Source organism: Anser cygnoides, chromosome 6, assembly GCF_040182565.1.
Source record: "Anser cygnoides isolate HZ-2024a breed goose chromosome 6, Taihu_goose_T2T_genome, whole genome shotgun sequence".
Lineage (NCBI taxonomy): Eukaryota > Metazoa > Chordata > Aves > Anseriformes > Anatidae > Anser > Anser cygnoides.
In genome coordinates, this window is record NC_089878.1 from 7,416,838 (window position 1) to 7,436,413 (window position 19,576).

General features: G+C 38.0%; 1 long non-coding RNA gene across 14 annotated transcripts in view; it reads left to right on the forward strand.

The window, feature by feature from the left end:
- The window catches only part of LOC106034563 (uncharacterized), a 144,957-nt gene that overhangs the window by 14,200 nt on the left and 111,181 nt on the right, over positions 1 to 19,576 (forward strand). For 11 of the 14 annotated variants that reach the window (XR_010832235.1, XR_007161191.2, XR_007161193.2 and 8 more), the window contains 3 exons: positions 2,087 to 2,204; positions 2,688 to 3,004; positions 13,957 to 14,101. This is a non-coding gene — a long non-coding RNA (uncharacterized lncRNA). The remainder of the gene's footprint in view (positions 1 to 2,086; positions 2,205 to 2,687; positions 3,005 to 13,956; positions 14,102 to 19,576) is intronic. The other 3 variants (XR_010832237.1, XR_010832238.1, XR_007161192.2) reach the window with 3 other exon arrangements.

Consider the following 19,576-nt stretch of genomic DNA (forward strand, 5'->3'; position numbering starts at 1 on the left):
AAGCAATAAACTGCTGCAGACTCATAGAGTTCTGCTACCAAAAAAAAAAAAAAAAAGAGAGAGAGAGAGAGAAAGAAAAATACCCATGTATAAAACAACTGGAATCTTCTCCTTCATATTTAGATTTTTGCCTAAGCAAACAGCAGTAGTTGTGTTGGGAAATTAGTACCTGTATGCAAACATATTAACAAAAAGAGAAAAAGATGCTCTTAATACCTACGGTTTCTAAGAATCTCAGAGATCACATCAGGTTTTGTTGCTGTTTCTCATTCTCAACTGCAATAGCTCCAAAGGACTCTACTCATTGAAGTTTATTTCATGTCCAAGCACTCAGATGCATGATACGGACTTTAACGTTGCTGATTTTCAGGTTATGTTCACATGGATGACTATACTTGGAAATTCCAGTTTTCATTCAAAGGCTGCAGATCTGCCTCACTTTTGACAATTCAAAAGAAACATACATTTAAGTGCAACATAAGATAATTTATTTTTTAAATGCATTTAAAAGTAATAAAACCTTTTAAGTGCTGTAGGACGGGTATGCAGCTTTTGAAATCAAGTTTGTACATCTGAAGAAATCAGAAAAACTACTTTGATTTACAGTGATTGTGGTTGTAACTTCCAAATATTTATATAAATATTATCTAATCATAAACACTTTTAAAATTCTGTGGGAGAATTGCTGTAAAAACACTACACATAATGCATATGCTTCTGCAGCTTGCTGAATTAAATGCTTTCCTTGTGTAGAGTTACTAAAAAGGTTGAATGTTATCCTTTGTCCACAGTATCCTTCAGACTGATATCAGTAAGAATTGTTTGTATGTGAGAATGTGTGACTGACCATTTGTCAGTGACAGATGTGAATTCATCATCTTCCAAAGAGGCTGTAAACCTCCCAAACTGGAGTTAAGGTTACTGTCTGGAGGACTTTTTTTAAGGGCTATTTATTATCATTGCTGAAGTTGGGACTGTGAACACATTATCCCATTCAAATAGACTGACATTTTTGCATTTTAGAATAATTTCAGGACTACTGAAAAACAAAGAGAAAAATTCAGATGTTGAGAGGCAAACCCTTTGTTCCTGTTACTCCATCGTGGCAGCATGCTGAGGCATGGTACGCTGGAGACATGGGCTCAGTGTTTGAGGGTCAAAATTGCAGTGACCCGATGGGCAGCCTCTGATGGATGCTGTCAGAATTGCCAACACGTGTTGGTTTTCAGCTTGGGCTGGAAGAGTCAGTGGGGAGCAAGCCTGGACTGGCAGAGGCTCATCACTGCTAACTCATCCCTGCCAGGGAACACGAGGCTTTGTCTAATCGCCTTGTTGTGATGGACAGCCTTGATACTGCGAGGGTCCTTCCCTCAGCATGAGCTGAGAAGAGCTAATGTGCTCATGCATTAAACTTGTCTGACCTGCAAATAGAGAATGAGTTTGAGGAGGGAAGTTGGAGCTGAAGAAAAATGCATAACCTGCTGTGGTTTGTTGGAATTGTTTGAATATTCATTAAGCCTGGATAATATGTTAGGTTACTAATTCAGGTCTTCAGGATTTTAATGTTTTGGTTTTTTTTTTTTCTCCTGTATTGTGAGTTTGATTTGAATGGAATATAGTTTTCATTGTAGAAAGAAAAGGTTTTCTAAAACCCAGCCTGGCCTTCTATCTATAGTAGGGAACTCAGTGACAGGATATTTTTGAGCTTCTAATTGATTCTTATCTGCTATAAGGTATCAAAGTAGATGATCATAAAATGTGACCTTATTTTTATGTGGCATAGCATAGGAGTTCTGTAAAGCCAGAGAAATAAAAAGACAAAAATCCTTATTAAAATAACTACCCAGAGCTTTGAATTCCACAACACAAATACAGTTCAAAATTTAACTTTTCAATTATCTAGTTTAAGCAATAACAAACTATCCCCAGAAGTAATAGTCAATAATATAATAGCAAGACATTTGTTTTTTCAGTCCTAAAATAATCACATCTCAAAATCAATTGTGAAAGTCATTTACTGAAAACGATATGCTATGTGACTTTTGTTATATTTGCCTCTTTTTTTTTTTTTTTTTTTTTTTTTAAGGCAAGGAAAGGAAAATGCTGTCCTATCCCAAGGAATACAAGAGAGTTATCAAACATGGCTGTGTCCCTCTTGCCACTTTGATGCTGAGGGACTCGTCCAGCTGTAAACCCACAGCATTGTGAGTACATGGTGTACACATACCTATAGTATCACAGTCTTAAATTCCCATATTCCCCTGCTTTGCTTTAGAAATTGGTTAAATAACAACATTAGCTTTTCAATCTTCTGCCCTGATTTCCATGTAGCTGTCTTCTGATATCCCAGCTGTTCAGATCTGTGCTGCATTATAGCATACAAGCACTGTAGGATTGTCTTGCCATCTGGTTTTACATCCTAAGGATCTGAATGAATAATCATTCACCAGAAGTTCATATCTTACAAAACATTGCCTAAAGTAATCCTTGACTCTAAGCATTAGATGATTCCCTCCAAAACTAGTACATACACACACATGCACTCAAAAAGAGAGATGTAGAGAACTGTAATAGAAAGGCTAGGGTCTGTGTGAGGGGAGAATCACTGGGAGTAGCTGGGTGTGCAAGTACAAAAGCGGCAAACATCAGGAAGGAGGCCCTCTGAATGGTTTATGTTAATCTACCAGGTTTGAGAGGCCATCAAGACCCAAACAGACCTATATGCGGTTTCACAAGGCACCCGGTTTTGGAGACAAAGGACAGTGATGACTCTTGACGATTCACAGAGTTGGGATAGGATGGAGACACTGCTCACTGTCAGCTCCAGAAGGTCTCAAAAACTCCTATCTATTACCTGGACATTGTCATCAGCCTACAAAGAACCTCAACCTTTGTGACAAAATCTGGACAGCTGCCATCTCTTGTCCTCCCTGTCATCACAACAGATCCTGGACCTCACATTTGTGGACAAGAAGCCTGAGACACCACAGACATCCAGATGCTGGTGAGTACAAGAATTTGAGAGCCTGAGTGAAAGTTTTTTTGTTTGTTTTTAATTTGAAATAAGTTCACCTTCATCTCCTGTAAGATCTGAGGTGGGTATTTGCTACATTGCTGATATGCTGTGCAACAGTATTTCCTACATATACACATACAGGCACAATTGGGAATGTGTCTCAAATATGATTTCAAATGTGAAGAATCTATACTTGATTGAAATGATCTGATTAAAAACACTTCCTTGGGCCCATTCATTCAAGACTTCCCCCTAGGATCCTTTCTAGCAGTTTATCAAATACTTTACAAAAGTTACGTGGTCCAAAGCACATACAGCCATATGTGCACCTATACATTTATCAAAATGTATATATTCATTTAATTCTTGTCAACTTCTGCCTTATTAGTAAAACCCAGTTCCCCATATGCTGAAACAATGACCTTTATATTATAAATTCAAGGATTTATAAAACAGATGGTGGAGATAAAAAAAAAAAAAGGAAAAACAGAAAGAAAAAAAGACAACAAATAAAACTCCAGCTTGTCCGGCTGCAAGGACCAAAGTATGCATATTAAAATAATCTTGGAAAGCTGGCTGCAATAGCTAAACCATATGGGCTTAGTTATGTTATACGGTACCCTTGAGTTAAAAGTTATTAACATCTTCTCTTATGCTGTTCATGAATAATATGTGAAAAGCTATCTGATGGTGTTGTTAAGAGATTTAACATTAGTGAGTAATGGGATTCATAGGGTGTGTGCTGTTCATAGTATTCAGGATTCAGACTGTTTTTGAGTAGAGATTCTGATATAAAGGGGAAACGTGGTACTTACGTGGCTCTAACTACGGTGCTTAATGTAAACAAAAGAAAATCAATAGGGTTTAAATAGCTGAAGACACCTGAAGAAAATTTGACAGAAAACTGTCATCTGTTTGTCCACTCAAACCAGTTGCTTGGGTTAAAAGGTATTTATTGTCTTTTTATTACATTTTGCAAAGAATTAAAGGGAAAAAAGAGTCTTAAGTTGTCATTAATCCATGTGATTGTTTATACGAGTAAGATAGGAGGAACTGGCTTCAGAAAGGATTTCTACTTTCTTTTGTCTTCTATCCTGACTATAAGGTTTTAATTTGTAGGTTCTCTTCATTTTCTCTCATGAAGTATGATGTCTATGTAGTTGTTGTCTTGGTGGTGGTGGGTTTTGTTTGTTTATTTCCTGAATGATATGAATTTATTCTTCCTATATTCTAAGCTTTCTGAACACAAGCCAACTTTAGAGTGGTACCTGTCTATTTGTGTGTATGTGCTGCAGTGCTAAGCTAATAATTTCTGCTGAAAAGAGATTGCTTTGCTTTGGGGATGTGTCAGTTTCTGGTCTGTTTTAGTGTTTGTTCAGGCTGTAGACCTTGTGCACAGACTTTGCAGTCATGCCTATAGTCAAAGTAGTTCCTAGATCCTGAGACAGAATCTCAAAAATTGCAAAGAGAATTTATATGTATGTACTGTTATAAGTGCTTGAGACATGGAAATGTGTGATTATTGTATGATAACAGAATCAAATACATTGAAAGACAGAAAACATATCTGTTTCTTGCTTTCTCAATCCTGACTTGAACATGGCTGAATAAGAGATGGAGGGTTTATACTCAAAGCTGTTTGTCAGAAAACAGTACTTGTAGGTACTTGGGCAGCTTACCATCTGACAGCATAATGTTGACCTTCTCCTACTGTAGTTTTCATTTCTGTTCTGGCAAAGTGGACTTGCTGTGGGCTCTGTGCAGTACAGATATTCCGATAGCAGAATTTATCTAGCCTATTGCGTTGTATTAGTATGCTGCTGACAGCATCTTCCTTGTGCAAATAAAACATAAATGATGTTTTTAATTAGTTTCCTGCCATGGCATCCAACATTAAAAATGGTCATCCTCAAACACATTTGTCACCCTGACATGCTTCTGTGGAGGCAATGGTCAATAACCCTTAAAGTATCAGTTACATTCCAAAGATAATTTCTTATGTTCCTTTAAAAAAAAAAATGCATAAAATAATGACATTCTTCAGAATGATAGAAAAAAACTGGATATTTGCCCAAGAGTGAAACTAGGACCTACTGGGCTCTTGATTGATAGGATCAAAGAAAGAGAAAACCTTTGCCAGGTTGAAGGTTTCCCTTTTAACTGCTGTAAAAATATTTCCAACAAGAGCACAAATCTTTTTTTGTCTTGATAGACAGTAGTGCTCTGCCTTTCATGCCCCTAGTTGGTAATTTGTTTACGTTAGTAATTTTATATTATTGGTGTATATGTCTTTCATTGACATTATTTTATGCAGCTTTATTCATTTTGTACTCTAATGGCAATTCCTGTTTAATTTAAATACTGCAAAACCTAAACCATTCAAGCACAACTTTGCATTTGACCTGTCAGAGGAAATGACTGACATCTGTCATCCCTGCTCATTGTTTTGAGACTTGGCAAGTTTTCCATTTGAAAAAATCAGATGTAATGATTGTTGTTGAAGACTGCCGGATGCAGTATCAACAGATAAGATGGATAAGACTGCTATTGGTTCGAATAGCAGTTGATATGCACAGCAACTTGCAGGAAGCAAATTGTTTAGTTGAATTTTGTTGCTGCTCAAGCATAAAAAAAAAAAAAAATGTACAAAATACTTCTGTGTTTCACAAATGTGAAATTTAAGTCTTTTAAATTCAGTGGAAGTACTTGTACAAGATCTGACTATTAATTCTGGAAAAATGCATTAATTCTGCATACTTATTATACTCTCATTTCCATTAGAGCAAGCATCTTCTGTGGAGTTCTGGTATATTCTGCTGCTGGTGGAATAATAGTCTCTCCATTTACCAGCCCCAGGCACTGATGATATGTTTTTACTCTCTTCATGGTCTTTTGCCAATAGTTGGCCAAACAATATTGAGTGTTTGTATGCTGAGGTATTGGCTTTGAAAGATAGGATGTATTTAGCCTGCAATTGCGTTCCATGAGCAGCTGAGCACTGGCAAAGGATGGAACCCTGGGGGCATCGAAGGGGAGCATAGGACCCCAGAGCTGGAGGGATGGAGTGCAGAGTGTTGACAACCCATGGACCTTCCCTCTAGTCTCTGCTTTTTTAGTTTTCTATGAGTTACATGGTGATAATGATGCTTCCCTGACTCACAGGGATGTTTTGAGAATAAACACATTGAAAGTGTGTAAGGCGCTTAGTAACTATGCAGATGGGAGCTATAAAAGTCCTTCAGACAGAAAAACCTGAGCCTTAGCAGTTTTGTGACCTAGATCAAGCAGCTCTGTTCCTGTCACCAGACCTGCCTGAGCTCATCTCCCTCAACTGTGTAATTAGCTGGTCTCAAATGGAGTCCTAAAAATTTCTAGAACCTTTTGAAGCTTTTCCCTTTCCCTTAGGGTCTGGGCATGCCACATTATTTTAGTGATCTAAAGGGTTTAGATTACTTCCTAACATACTTCAAGGCTAGTTTCTACCTGGTCTTCCCTTCTTGTAGCTGCTCTGCTGACACTGTAGCATTAAAGCATTAAAATAAAATAATTCATGTAATAGTTTTTTCTCTTCCAGAGGGCAGAATTAGATCTTCTCTAGAGGAATCTCATCTTTGTTGTAGCATCTCTTGGGGTGTGCAGGAGTTTAGCTGAGGGAGCAGAACATTTCATCCAACTCTTGGTATAGATACTGGAAAATCAGTCATGATCATAGAACTCTTTTCTGCAATAAACATTATTTTTCTATAATTTGTTCTAAACATAGAAATTAGTGATACATATTGCAGAGTTTTTCTGTGCTGGCTTCCTGTTAAATGAAGCCAGCAATTAAAAGTCAAGGATTTTCTTCTCCCTTATATAACATGTGATTTTTGACTTGCTACCAGTTGAAGGAAAGTATTGTTGCAGCTGAGCTACATTTATCTCCTTTAGGTGACTTTTTTGTTGTAGGCAGATGAGTAATTTGGTAAATTTGATAAACTAAATTTAATATGTTGCTTGGAGTTGTGTCAAGTGGAGCAATTTATTGAATGGTTGTAATTCCCAAGTGGTGTGTGAAGAGAAGCTTTCTTCTGAACTTTTCTGTCTGGCAAAGTATAGACATCCTTTTCCAGCACATAGATAACAAAGATAATGAATGCAATTGCCAGTTTGCTTGCAGTGAGGAGAAAGAAAGGGAAGGGCCATGACAACAAAACGATACGTCTTATGATGTGATTCAGGGAGCTTTTTTTAGAAAAATAAACTTTCTTTTCATTCCTACCGACCACCATCACCTTTTCTCATATTTTAGCCTTGGAAATTGTCCCATCTCTCTTTTGTTGCAATGTTTTTGTGTTGTCTTTGCACCTGGGACACTGCTGCAGTGCGGCAAAGGGCTGCCCCTTGCAGTGGCTGTGCTGCCTGAGGTTCCGCACAGCAGCATGCCCAAACTGGATGAAGATTGGGATTGCAAGGTCCAGGCTCTATCATCCAGCAACCATTCTTCTTATTAGCATCAGAATTATACTGGAGTAAAGGCACAGCTCTAAAAATAGCAAATCTTTTCATGGATTCTTATGAGGAGAGTTACTACCACTTCTCTGGGAGAAGTCCTGGAGACTACTGAGTGATACAGATTAGTTAGGAGGACTTTTCTCTTTTATCCAATTGATATTTGTAGTTTTCTTTGAAGAGTTACTGTTTGCCACTGTCAGACAGCAAACACAGCTCAGGAGTTCTGTAAAGGGTATCTCAGACATGAGTTATCTCAGAAATAATGAAAGGAGTATAAACCAAATCTGCATTTCCCTGCAAGGATGGAGGTGATCAAGACATGAAAGATCTTTCCAGCTCTGATGATATCCTTCTTCTTCCGGACAGACAGAAGTAGAGCAATATGGTAAAATTCTCCCTAATTTATGAATTAGATGTAATTTTCCTGTGAAATGTAACCATTTCCAATGCAAAGGATGTCCTGTAAAAACTCTTTGTTCATGTTATACCTTAACACAAATGAAAAAAATCAGTGAACTGGAATTTAACCTCCTTTCACAAATTCACCCTTTTTTTCTGAGTTCAGTAGAATTGCTTTTACGATGCTTCAAGAAATGAGAAATTCAGAATGTTCAGACGGAAACAAAAAAAAAATCTACTTTCCTGTACTAAATTAGTTGTGGTTATTTATAAATAAGAATGAAACAAAGGAAGACAATGGGCAGCATAATACAGACAATTTAGTGGTCGTCTTTGTTCAAAATGCAAAACAAACTTTTACAAATTTGTTTTGCTTCTCTCTTTTAGTAAGGATTAGTTGCCATAGCAACTAAAATATAACATGATATATCCTTTGCTACTCCCAACAGCTACAAAGCAGTTTTTAAGAGAAAAAAAAACACCTTAATATCAAAAAGAATGGAAGAGATGAGGTCTTTATGCAGCGTAAGGAAACTGCACTGATACTCAGCTTTCCTTTACGAGTGTTTCATCAGAGCAGTATGAGGGACCTGTACTTCCACTAATGAAATGGGGCGGAAGAGGGAGATTATGTTTGGTTCTGTTTAGAGGTCAGTGAGAAAATCTATGACCACCTAGCTGAAATTTGGTCTGAAGTACAGTGAAGTCAAGTTGGTTGCAATGAAGATCATCTCTAAAGCTAGAAAGAGCTACAGCATCTCAGTAAATTATCTTTTTAACTCTGCTTTAAGTGCATGACCACAAACAAGACAGTCTCATATTACATACCTGAAGTCTGGAAGGATTTAGCAGCCAAGGTTCCGGGTCCGAGTTCTTCTGCTATCAGCATAAGAAAAATAATACTTCCCTGTTTAGGATGCTGAGGCCATGGGTAATCTCTCCAGTGCTCCCTTGGGCCTGATTCCATGGCTGAAGGGGGTATCAAATGGGGATTTTTCACATTTGTATTGTCTCATAGTTAGCTGATACTGTAAAGAAAGCTGTTAACTCACAATACAAAGTGACACGCTTAGTGGATGAGGGAAAGGCTGTGGATGTGGTCTACTTTGACTTCAGTAAGGCTTTTGACACCGTTTCCTACAACATTCTGCTCAAGAAACTGGCTGCTCGTGGCTTGGACTGGCGTACGCTTCATTGGGTTAAAACCTGGCTGGATGGCCGGGCCCAAAGAGTTGTGGTGAATGGAGCCAAATCCAGTTGGAGGCCGGTCACTAGTGGAGTCCCCCAGGGCTCAGTACTGGGGCCAGTCCTCTTCAATATCTTTATTGATGATCTGGATGAGGGGATCGAGTGCACCCTCAGTAAGTTTGCAGACGACACCAAGTTAGGTGCGTGTGTCGATCTGCTCGAGGGAAGGAAGGCTCTGCAGGAGGATCTGGATAGGCTGGACCGATGAGCTGAGGTCAACTGCATGAAGTTCAACAAGGCCAAGTGCCGGGTCCTGCACCTGGGGCGCAACAACCCCAAGCAGAGCTACAGGCTGGGAGATGAGTGGTTGGAAAGCTGCCTGGCGGAGAAGGACCTGGGAGTACTGGTTGATAGTCGGCTGAATATGAGCCAGCAGTGTGCTCAGGTGGCCAAGAAGGCCAACAGCATCCTGGCTTGTATAAGAAGCACTGTGGCCAGCAGGTCTAGGGAGGTGATTGTGCCCCTGTACTCGGCTCTGGTGAGGCCGCACCTCGAGTACTGTGTTCAGTTTTGGGCCCCTCGCTACAAGAAGGACATGGAGGTGCTCGAGAGGGTCCAGAGAAGGGCGATGAGGCTGGTGTGGGGTCTGGAGAATAAGTCTTATGAGGAGCGGCTGAGGGAGCTGGGATTGTTCAGCCTGGAGAAGAGAAGGCTCAGGGGTGACCTTATCGCTCTCTACAGGTACCTTAAAGGAGGCTGTAGCGAGGTGGGGGTTGGTCTGTTCTCCCACGTGCCTGGTGACAGGACGAGGGGGAATGGGCTAAAGTTGCACCAGGGGAGTTTTAGGTTGGATATTAGGAAGAACTTCAAGAAAGTGTTGTTAGGCATTGGAATAGGCTGCCCAGGGAAGTGGTTGAGTCACCATTCCTAGAGGTCTTTAAGAAACATTTAGATGTTGAGCTTAGTGATATGGTTTAGTGGAGGACTTGTTAGTGTTAGGTCAGAGGTTGGACTGGGTGATCTTGGAGGTCTCTTCCAACCTAGACGATTCTGTGATTCTGTGATATATCATAGGCTGACAGTATATTCTTGAATGTGATAAGCCTGGTTAAGTAGAAGAAAACAGTCCATCTAGAATGTCATATAGTAGTGGCCTGATAGAAGGACGAAGTGTAGGAAAAGGCCTGGCTGGGTAATACATCTAATTCCTCCTCCAGATAAATCAGGCACAAAAGGAGATGCATTCTTCCTTGCTAAAAGTCTTTAGAGCACAGAAAAAAAATTCTCTTGCTACACCTGCTAGTAGGTATAGGTAGTGGAAAAGTAGCAACTGAACATTTTACAGCTCTCAGGAATAATTTCCAGATATTATTTACCTACTTTGTATTTAGACTTTTTGTTTAAAAGAAAGTACCCCCCCCAAAAAAAAAAGACTTTACCTGGTGGGTCATGCATAATCATTTTCTGTCTTAAACTACCTGTGGCTCACATCTCAGGAAATTGGAATCTGGATGAGAATATTCCTTGCTTTGTCTTTGATTTCAAAGCAATCTACATAGCTTTTCTCCATAACATCCATTATCAGTGCTCAGAGCCTGTCTAACCCCCTAGTAAAATGCATTAAAGAAATTCACAGTACATTTACTTACAATTGGAATTAGGCTATCTTAGATATTTCCGAAAATAATGCTTTGGGAAGATGTTTGTCTGGATCAGGACCAATAGAAAGGCCTTTGGGCTAAATTTTCAAATGTATATGGTTTTGTTTTGCTACATTGATGATCCTGCTGTTTGTGGGTCAGTTATATGAATCCTCCTGAACAGATATAAGCAGCATAAAATCTTTTATATTTGCTGTTTTTCCACAGCTGAACTTGGATTTCCTTTCTTATTCAATATTGCAGTGAAAATAAAACAGATTGTTTTAGTTTTTACTGTGAAACCTGGGTTTGAATGAAGAATCATTAAAAGGTTTAATACCCTATCTTACACTTTGGGAACACAAAATTTGCTGCTCCTGTCACCTTCACATTCACATCCTGAGTTCCAGCTGATGAATAAACAGACTGGAGATTATCACACAGGGAACATTCATGTGTAAAATGAAATTCCTATTAAAGTTCATTGCTTCAAATGAAATACACTTTGTAGCTCTTCCTGTAGCGATTCCTGCTGGGTTCTGTCATGATATGCTGAAATGTAGTCTTCTTTCTCTCATCCTTCTGCTCAGCCCTGGAAGAATGTGATCATTTTGATGAGGCTTTGTGAAGTTTTTGACAGAAAATGCTAGCAATTATTGCATTATTCAATTCCTTGATTAGAAACTGGTCTTGGGCCATTAGCGACATGCTCATGTAAAAATAATTCTGTTTTTTAAATGATTTTGAGTTGCTTTCACCTAAGTTCTCTGAGTTATTTTGAATGTGCATACCATACATTGAAATTTTCAGCCCCATGTGTGGACAAGGCTGCATGAAGATGCCTCGCTCTACTTTCCATAGTCCTCCAAGCCTACCCCAGAAGGCTTTGCACACTCAGATAAACCCACATACATCTGTCTCATGCCAGGGCACCCAACAAGTCAAATGACCAGGAAATAACCTTACATATTTCTCTGAAGTACCCTTTGTCCTGGCTTCTAACTCTGTAACACTCCAAGGCTGTATGTAACACAGTTTAGAGTTTTTCTTTCCTCTCAGAGATGTGCACAGCATCATTTTAAGAAGCAAGTTCATGTTTTTTATGTCTTCTCATTATCTACCTGCAACTAACCAACAATTCTGACTTTCTTGTAATCCAGATATTCTCTTCTATAAATTTCTGGGTTAAAATAAATAATTATTTTTTTTGTAATTCTGCAGTTTAAGTACTATATTAATTTGTACATTGCTGTCATCTGAGAGCCAAGGATAATGAGGACTTTCAGTGCTGTTACTCATTTGACATTAAACATTCCTTAAATCCATTCCCATTAAATTGCAGTCTATTGCCAGAGATGTTCATTTCAGATACCGTATGCTTAGTGAAAATAAATGTATACAATTGCTTGTTTAGCCAAATATCCTTTAGAAAAGAATCTCAGTAAAGTGACATGGAGCATTAAGATTTTTCAGAACTGGTGTTTGTTTGTTTGCTTGTTTCCAAGACTACACAAGCAAATCTCTTGCTTTTGGGGGTTAATTTTTCTTGTGCTACCATTAGCTTTTCACTTAGCCAGTATTTTTTTGGCTTATGCAATGAGCCTCAACAATGCTCTAAGAGGGTGTGCTTGCACGCTCCAAATCTCTCCCAGATATGTATTCAGTGTACAAATCATATCATTTTCTAGTTGATGATACTTGTGCCTATTTTAGGTGTGTGTGATTATAACTGACAACTCCCACTGAGTTATTGTGTTGTTTATGGTATTTCAGCCAATCCCAACTCTGAGGGAAGATTTTACTTGAGTGTTCTTATTACATCCCAGGCTTCTAAGAGGTGACTGGGGGACATAAAGCCCCATGGGGAAGAGCAGTGGGTGGATATTTTTTCTTCCCTTGGGACCCGTTGGGCACAGGGAAAGACCATTCTACAGAACACAAGTGATTTGCAGTAGTAGTTAGGTCTCTGCAGCAAGGTGCAGCATCAGAGGGGTTGAAATAAATATCTCTCTAGGGCTTGGAGAGTACTGGGCAGAATTTGCTTTAACTCAGAAATTCAGTGGAATAGAAGAACATAGTGAACATGTAGAGTTGTTTATGATTTTTTTTTTCCAGTTGCTTCTCCAGGCTTCAAGTTTTAAATATGTTGGCCTATATTCCAACATATGGGAAGGCCCTATTTATTCAAATACAACTCATTCTAGTTTAATTTCTTTCATCTTTCAGAAGACGTAAAGTGCAATTGCCAAAAAAGGAATGATTGCATAGACCCACCCCTAAGTTCAGGGCAATTGGTTGTCCTGTAATACTGGTCTTTTACAGTAACAATGCGACACTTGTTATCTCCATCTACGAATGTGCAAGCCATCTCTTGTATTCAACTACTGAGCCCAATTTTTTATTTTTATTTTTTAATTTCTCCATGTCTTGTGTTTCTCATTTTGAGCCTCTAGACCTGTTCTTGAATGACTTTAAGACACCTAAAGTATATTTTCTTTATTTTTTCTGGTTATATGTAAATAAATACAGCTATGTTACGAAAATATAGCAGTGAGTTCTGATAGATTTTGATTACCCTAATACTATTCGTCAGCCTCTTTCCCAAACTCTGATTGATCTTCCTGCAAAACTAGTTAGTCTTGGCAGATCTAAGACAGCTGCACCGCTCGCAATTTGTCCCTTTTCTGCTGAAGAATTTTCCCTGATAGGTGTTTGATACAGTTGAAAACATTTGTATTCCTTTAGCTCAGCTGGAGAAACTATCCCACTATTGCGAAGCAAAAAAAGAGGACTCAAATTCTTTTCTGCAGATTTTCCTAGCAAAGGCCTGTTGTATGTAACTACCACAGTCAAACCCTTGGTAGTAACTGCACTAGTGAGCTGGGAATTAAGATGTGCACTTAACAACCAGGGGCCTTCACTATGCTCCCCCCGGTCTGCTAAAAAGATTTTCCAGCTCTATTGAAGAACAAAGTTCACACCTCCCTCAATCACCGGTTCAATCGCAATGGCTTACAGTTAGAGACCTTCATCATAAAGAAAAGGAGTAAGTTAAAAAGAAAGAAGCTTTAAATAGGAAAATGAAGTTTATATTCCTTGAAAATAATTATTTACCAAAGTAATGAGTAACAATCAGTGGGAATATTTTCAGTAACTAAGATAAAACATATTCACATTTTTTTGATGACTGGACTGTATCTGTCCTGTGTATTCGTTCAGCATTACGGACTACGAGGCAGCGGGACCTCTGAGTAAATAAAGCATTGAGGATCAAGTTGGTGAAATAAAGCTTACCTCCTACCTTTGTGAAAATACAACTTACTTCTTTCCTGTTGCCTGAAATAACACAATAGCAAGCAATCAAGTAAGTTTAATTATATTTTATTATTTAATTGATTTAATGAGTTTATCCACTATTTCATTACCATTACACTTCTGCATGAAAAGGAGGTCATTTTTCTCCCTTCTTTCATAGGGAATAGCATTTTTAAATCTCTGTGTAAAGACAGCTTCTGAAAATGACTATTTAAGCAAAACCCCGCCATCTGAGGAGTGCGGAGTGTTTTATGTTCAATATTAAAGAGTAAGGTTAGTTTACAGCTGGAGCACTTCTTTCACAGGTGTTACAGGGAGAGTAATGAAAATCGTTTATTAGCAGGTAAGAGATCACATGTAAAGGCAGTTCTTTGCTGAGTGTGAGTCAAAAGATGAGAATTATTTTTGTGTTAGCATTTCATTGTCATACATACAAATCCACATGCAAAGACCTTTCTGACACCAGTTTTTAACCTGATGAATTTTTTAATTTCTTTGCAAAACTCCTGAGAGCATTGCAGATGGGCAGGTGGGTTACCCTTTGCTCAACAACAACAAAACCAGATCCTCCTCCTAAAACTTAAGCTGTTGTTCCCTATCACCTGTGCTAAGCAAGTTGAATTTGTTGGAACATAACTTAAATGAGCTTCAGATCACACCTGTTGGAGTGTTGGTGTAATAGAATGATTTACAATAGTTGAGGTGGTCTGATGAGGTTTCTTTCCACACCCTTTTGTACTTAATACCAGGCTGCTAAACTGTGGATGAGAGACCTACATTGAAATCCTTTTTGCTGGAAAAGAAAAGAGGAAATAAAGGGGGGTGGAAGCAAGGATTTTGGTGGCTTTCTGAAGCAGAAAGATTGCACAACCTTTAATGGTAGCCAGGCAGGCATTTCACAGGTTTTCTGAAGACCAGAGCGAGTTTGTGACTGGGTATAAAGTAAAGTTGAGATGGTAAGTGCAACACTTGCTTATTTATTGTCCAGCTGTTTGTGAAATCTAACGTTAAATGAAAATGGTATTGTGGAACGTGCAATGCAAAGGGGCTTGAATTGTCCTTTCACACCTTTTTCATCTTTGATTTGATAACTTTCAGCAACAAATGGAATATGTGCTCTTTCTTTTAGTTCTACACAGGAGAGGGAGGGGGGAGCAGCTGGTAAAAAGGAAATGAGGGAAGAGTTTGTCTGAATGTCTGAAACACTGATGGGTTTTCTTTGCTATGGTTTGGGGATGTTTTTTTCTTTTTGCAGAGCCTTTTTTTGAAATGCTTGTGTCATATGCATTTTTAAGTTTCAGAGTATCCAAGTCCTGCTCATCGTTGAAGATGTTACATGAGAGAGATGTATGTTTAACAAGTTTGTGTTGCATTGGGAATGTGGGACAAATGGGTTTGGTAGTTAATAGTAGCATGCTCTTGCACAAAAGGTGTATCGTTGGTGTGTGAAAGAGATCATTTCAACTATACATAGCTGTCTGGACAGCGTGCTAGTTGCATTTAGCAAAGTCACAGTGGTGATGTTTCAAAGATGCTTGTGTCTGGAAACAGTTCTTAAAAATACACCTTGGTAAGAATCTGTGCTACTACTTTCTTTTTAACACTAGTCTTCATCAAGGAGTTCTGTCTTAGAATCAGTAAAAATATTTTATAGATAGAAATCTTTTCTTTGTAAGATGCGTTTGAAACCCAACTTCCAAGGAAAAATAAGGAAACATCTGTATGTGTGAAACACTATAGCCTCGCATAACAGTGCCTCAGCTCATTAAAGTCCATTCTCTGACTAGTGTTGCTCAACATTTTCATGCGTTTAAACTCTCTTCTTTTGTTTTATGTGCGTTATAGCTCTGTAACATGGTTAGAAAATCACCGTATATTGAATTATCTTTGCTGAAGGTTCATGTGGAAAGGAAGATAATAAAATTAGTCTAGTTCTAACCTAGGTGGAAGCAAGTTTAAGCTTCATGCCAGTGCTATCATCTGCTGCAGTGCTGTCAATTCCCTCAGTGGGAGAGCTGCCCTAATTAACACAGCTTTAAGCCTGGAGACAGACCAGAGCATTTTCAAACAGTATCAGCTGACTAGAGTTAGTTCATATAAATCAGTGGGTAGATCATAAAGTTCCTACTGCTGCTCATTAATTAGTGAAGTTAGCTACATCTTCCTGCACATAACTCATATTTCCTGGTATTGTAAGAGTCTGTGGTGTGTGATGGTTTTACTGCTCTCTGAGGACAAATTTTAACGAGTTGTACACTGGAATTTCTTATGACAAACTAACAGTGTTTTGCATGCATTTGTTCAGTTTCAGTTTTAAGGGTAGTCTGGTTGTGCATCCAGCATTTTGCTTAGAAAAGCTCATGCATAGTTGGCTTGTTTGAATAGGCTACTGCTGTAGCATCTTGAATAAGTTTAAAAGAAAATGCTCTTAGGAGTCTGAATATTGATGCTTGTTTGTACAAACATGAAAGCCTTCTTGAAAGGTCACTCTGAAGCATCATTGCCTGGTTTTGTTTGCCCCCCCTTTTTTTTCCCCCCCTAGCAATAGCATTTCATGCAATAACGTTCTTTTACTGTAAGTTACTCTTATACAGTGACTGTTTCCCTAATATGAGTGAGTTTATGATGTGCTAATGGCATTTCATGTTTTGAAGACGTTGTATGGGGCAGATGTAGATTTAGTCAGTTTGCTGTGCACTGGGTAGGTGGGACAGTCAGGTTTGGAACTGAGTAGTAACATGTAGCACTTTCATCAAACACAGTTCAGCAATTAACTGTACTCAGCGTTGCCATCAAAGAGCCTGTTTATACGTTCTTGTATCTGAGATAAAGTTACACAGTTAAGTGTGGTTGTAAAAATAAACTGGAAAAAGTAGTTAAGTCCAAAATGTGATTAAACATTTCCCAATTTCCTGTCAAAGTTCGTTTAAAAAATCTTTCTTTGAACAAATTTATTTTCCTTGTCCTGTACATTTATGATCTTTAAAGAGGATTAACTTATTCTGTGTTTTTTCTCATGACAATCATTGATGTATTTTATTTATACACAGGTAGGGACTTTGAGCTCAAAGCACGTCTTCTACACGTGGATTTCTTTAACCAGGTTTCCCCAGACCAAGTATTTCCAGAATTTGTAAGAGGAATTTTTTCAGGGAACCCGATCTCTCTTCCTTGCTGTTGTTCATGTTTATGCACTTTACAAGTTATTTTCAAGGGACTTATTTATTGAGAGCTATTGTCTCTTTTTTTAAAAAAAAAAAAAAGAGAGAACAGAACCTAATACTTCACAGATATTGATATATGTATTTGTATGTCATATTCAGCTTTGTATCTGACTTTGAAGTATCTTGACTTGTACTGCGTTGACAGTACAATGGATCTTTAGTTGCTGATAATGAAAACTGGTTATGTTAGTCTGACCTGTATACCTCCGATATTTTGATATGAGACAGGACGCTAACAAGGAATTTCCAGTTGTGACTTCTGGAAACAAGACATCTTAAATTATCCGCTTACCTTTTGGGGCTGGAATTCGGATTGTACTTTTTTCTCATGAAAACTTCTCACTTGGTTTTTTTTCAACACAAATATTTTACTATGTTTTCCTTTGTTGTTCTTTTTCTACTATAATGATCTGTTTCTGAAAGCCATATTTATTGTGATGAATTAAATAGAAACAGGTGATAATGATAAAATACTTCGACAAATTTAGAAGCATTGTTGATGTATCTATCTTTATAGCAATATATAGGCAAAAATTCTTATCCACCTCTGACTGCTTTACACATTTAGCTTTCCTGCCTGAGACATAATCATCTCCCTCTGGTTTTAATAGAAATTTCTATAAACAAAAAACCATAAAACTTTCACACTTCTTTTTCACTTACATGGGAAACATGACAGACAAATGTCTGTCTTAGTGCAGCAAAACGTTTCTGTGGTATTGCATACAAAATGCATAAATACCGCAATTGCCACGAGCCTCTTCCCTTGTCTACTTTAATCAAAAGGCTTTTGATAATGTGTGTTAAACTTAACTTGAAAATAGAAAGCACTTTTTTGTAGGTACCGCAAACATTGTTTGGAGCAGAATTAATGGCACAGTGATGCAGAACACTCGTGAATTTTCTTGGTTTAAAAAATAGCGTTTACAATAGGCAGAAGAACCAAGTATCTTTGCCTTGTTGAAGACACATTGTTTGGAGAATATTGAATTATAATTTTTTAAGTGTCTCAGCACGTTCACAGATAAGTGATGTGCAACTTTGAGTGCAGTTTGACTTTTTGACAGAAAAATCAAACTCACTGCTGAAGCTCATTTCTTTCTTCAAAAATTGCATACATGAGTCATTAGCACCTTTAACAAGCTGGAAGATCTCCAAATTTATTTGGTCAATAACACTCAGCTTCAGAGTACTCCATTAATTTCTTTCAGGTTCTTGATGATGTGCCTCTCACAAAACTGATGAGCATGTTCACAGCTCTTTCACTTAACAATGGGACATATGGTATGATTTGCATTTGTGAATTTCTTTGCTATTAGCTCTGGAACTATTTTAACTTTCAATGTAGTGTTTTGTCTTGAAACATAAAGAATTTATTGGTGAAAGTACAGTATTGGTGAATGTATTTTAGCAGCATTTGTGTTTAAGACAACAGTAAAGGGCGATGACATGGTGCAGTACGTGTTCTTAGCTTGTTAATGGATAGTAGCTCTCTTGTGAAAAGTCAAAGCAACAAATGTACATATTTGTACCTATACATCCATTATATGTATGGTATACTACATTGTGGGATAGCTTTCAGTTCTTTTCAAGAAGTGAGATATGTTTTCTCTTTGGCTGTAACTCTGTTCCTTAATCAGATCTTGAAATGTGTAGTTCCTTGTCAAGGAAGCAGCTCATCACTACATTTATAATAACCCTGTGGCCCTGTGCTGAACCTGCAATCAGCAGATCATGTTATGGGACAGTAGAACAGTTTTTCTTATTTCTTTGTGTTATGGTTCATTCCATATGTATTAGATTTCACCAGCCTTTTTGGCTTCTGGTCGCTCCATTGTGGAAGATTGCTGTGGAATTCTCTACACAGTGGTCCCACAAGTTACTGCCTTCTGGGAGGGGTTATATTTACCACATACTTTTTTTCTTCTTTTCTTTCTTTTTTATTTTCTTTCTAATAATATAGTTGCATGATGTCAGAAATGACCAGTGTCTAAACTGCTTAATAGGAGGTGGAAGTTTTCCCAGCAGATCAGTTGGATCTAAAGCTTCTTGAGAAAGTGATCTTTCAGCAAGACCAAGAATTACCAAGAATGTTGTAAAACAGGGGAGGCTAAAACAAGGAAAAAATGCATGTAAGCAATTAACTGGGGAGTAATCCCATTGTCCTGAGTCCCAACCACATTTTAGACTGACAGAAACCACAATGCTATTTTCAATAATTAGCAAATAGACAAGAATTGAGTTAAAATAGCTTATGTCAGTCAACACATGATTGTGGCTGCTGTATTTCTAAGCATAGT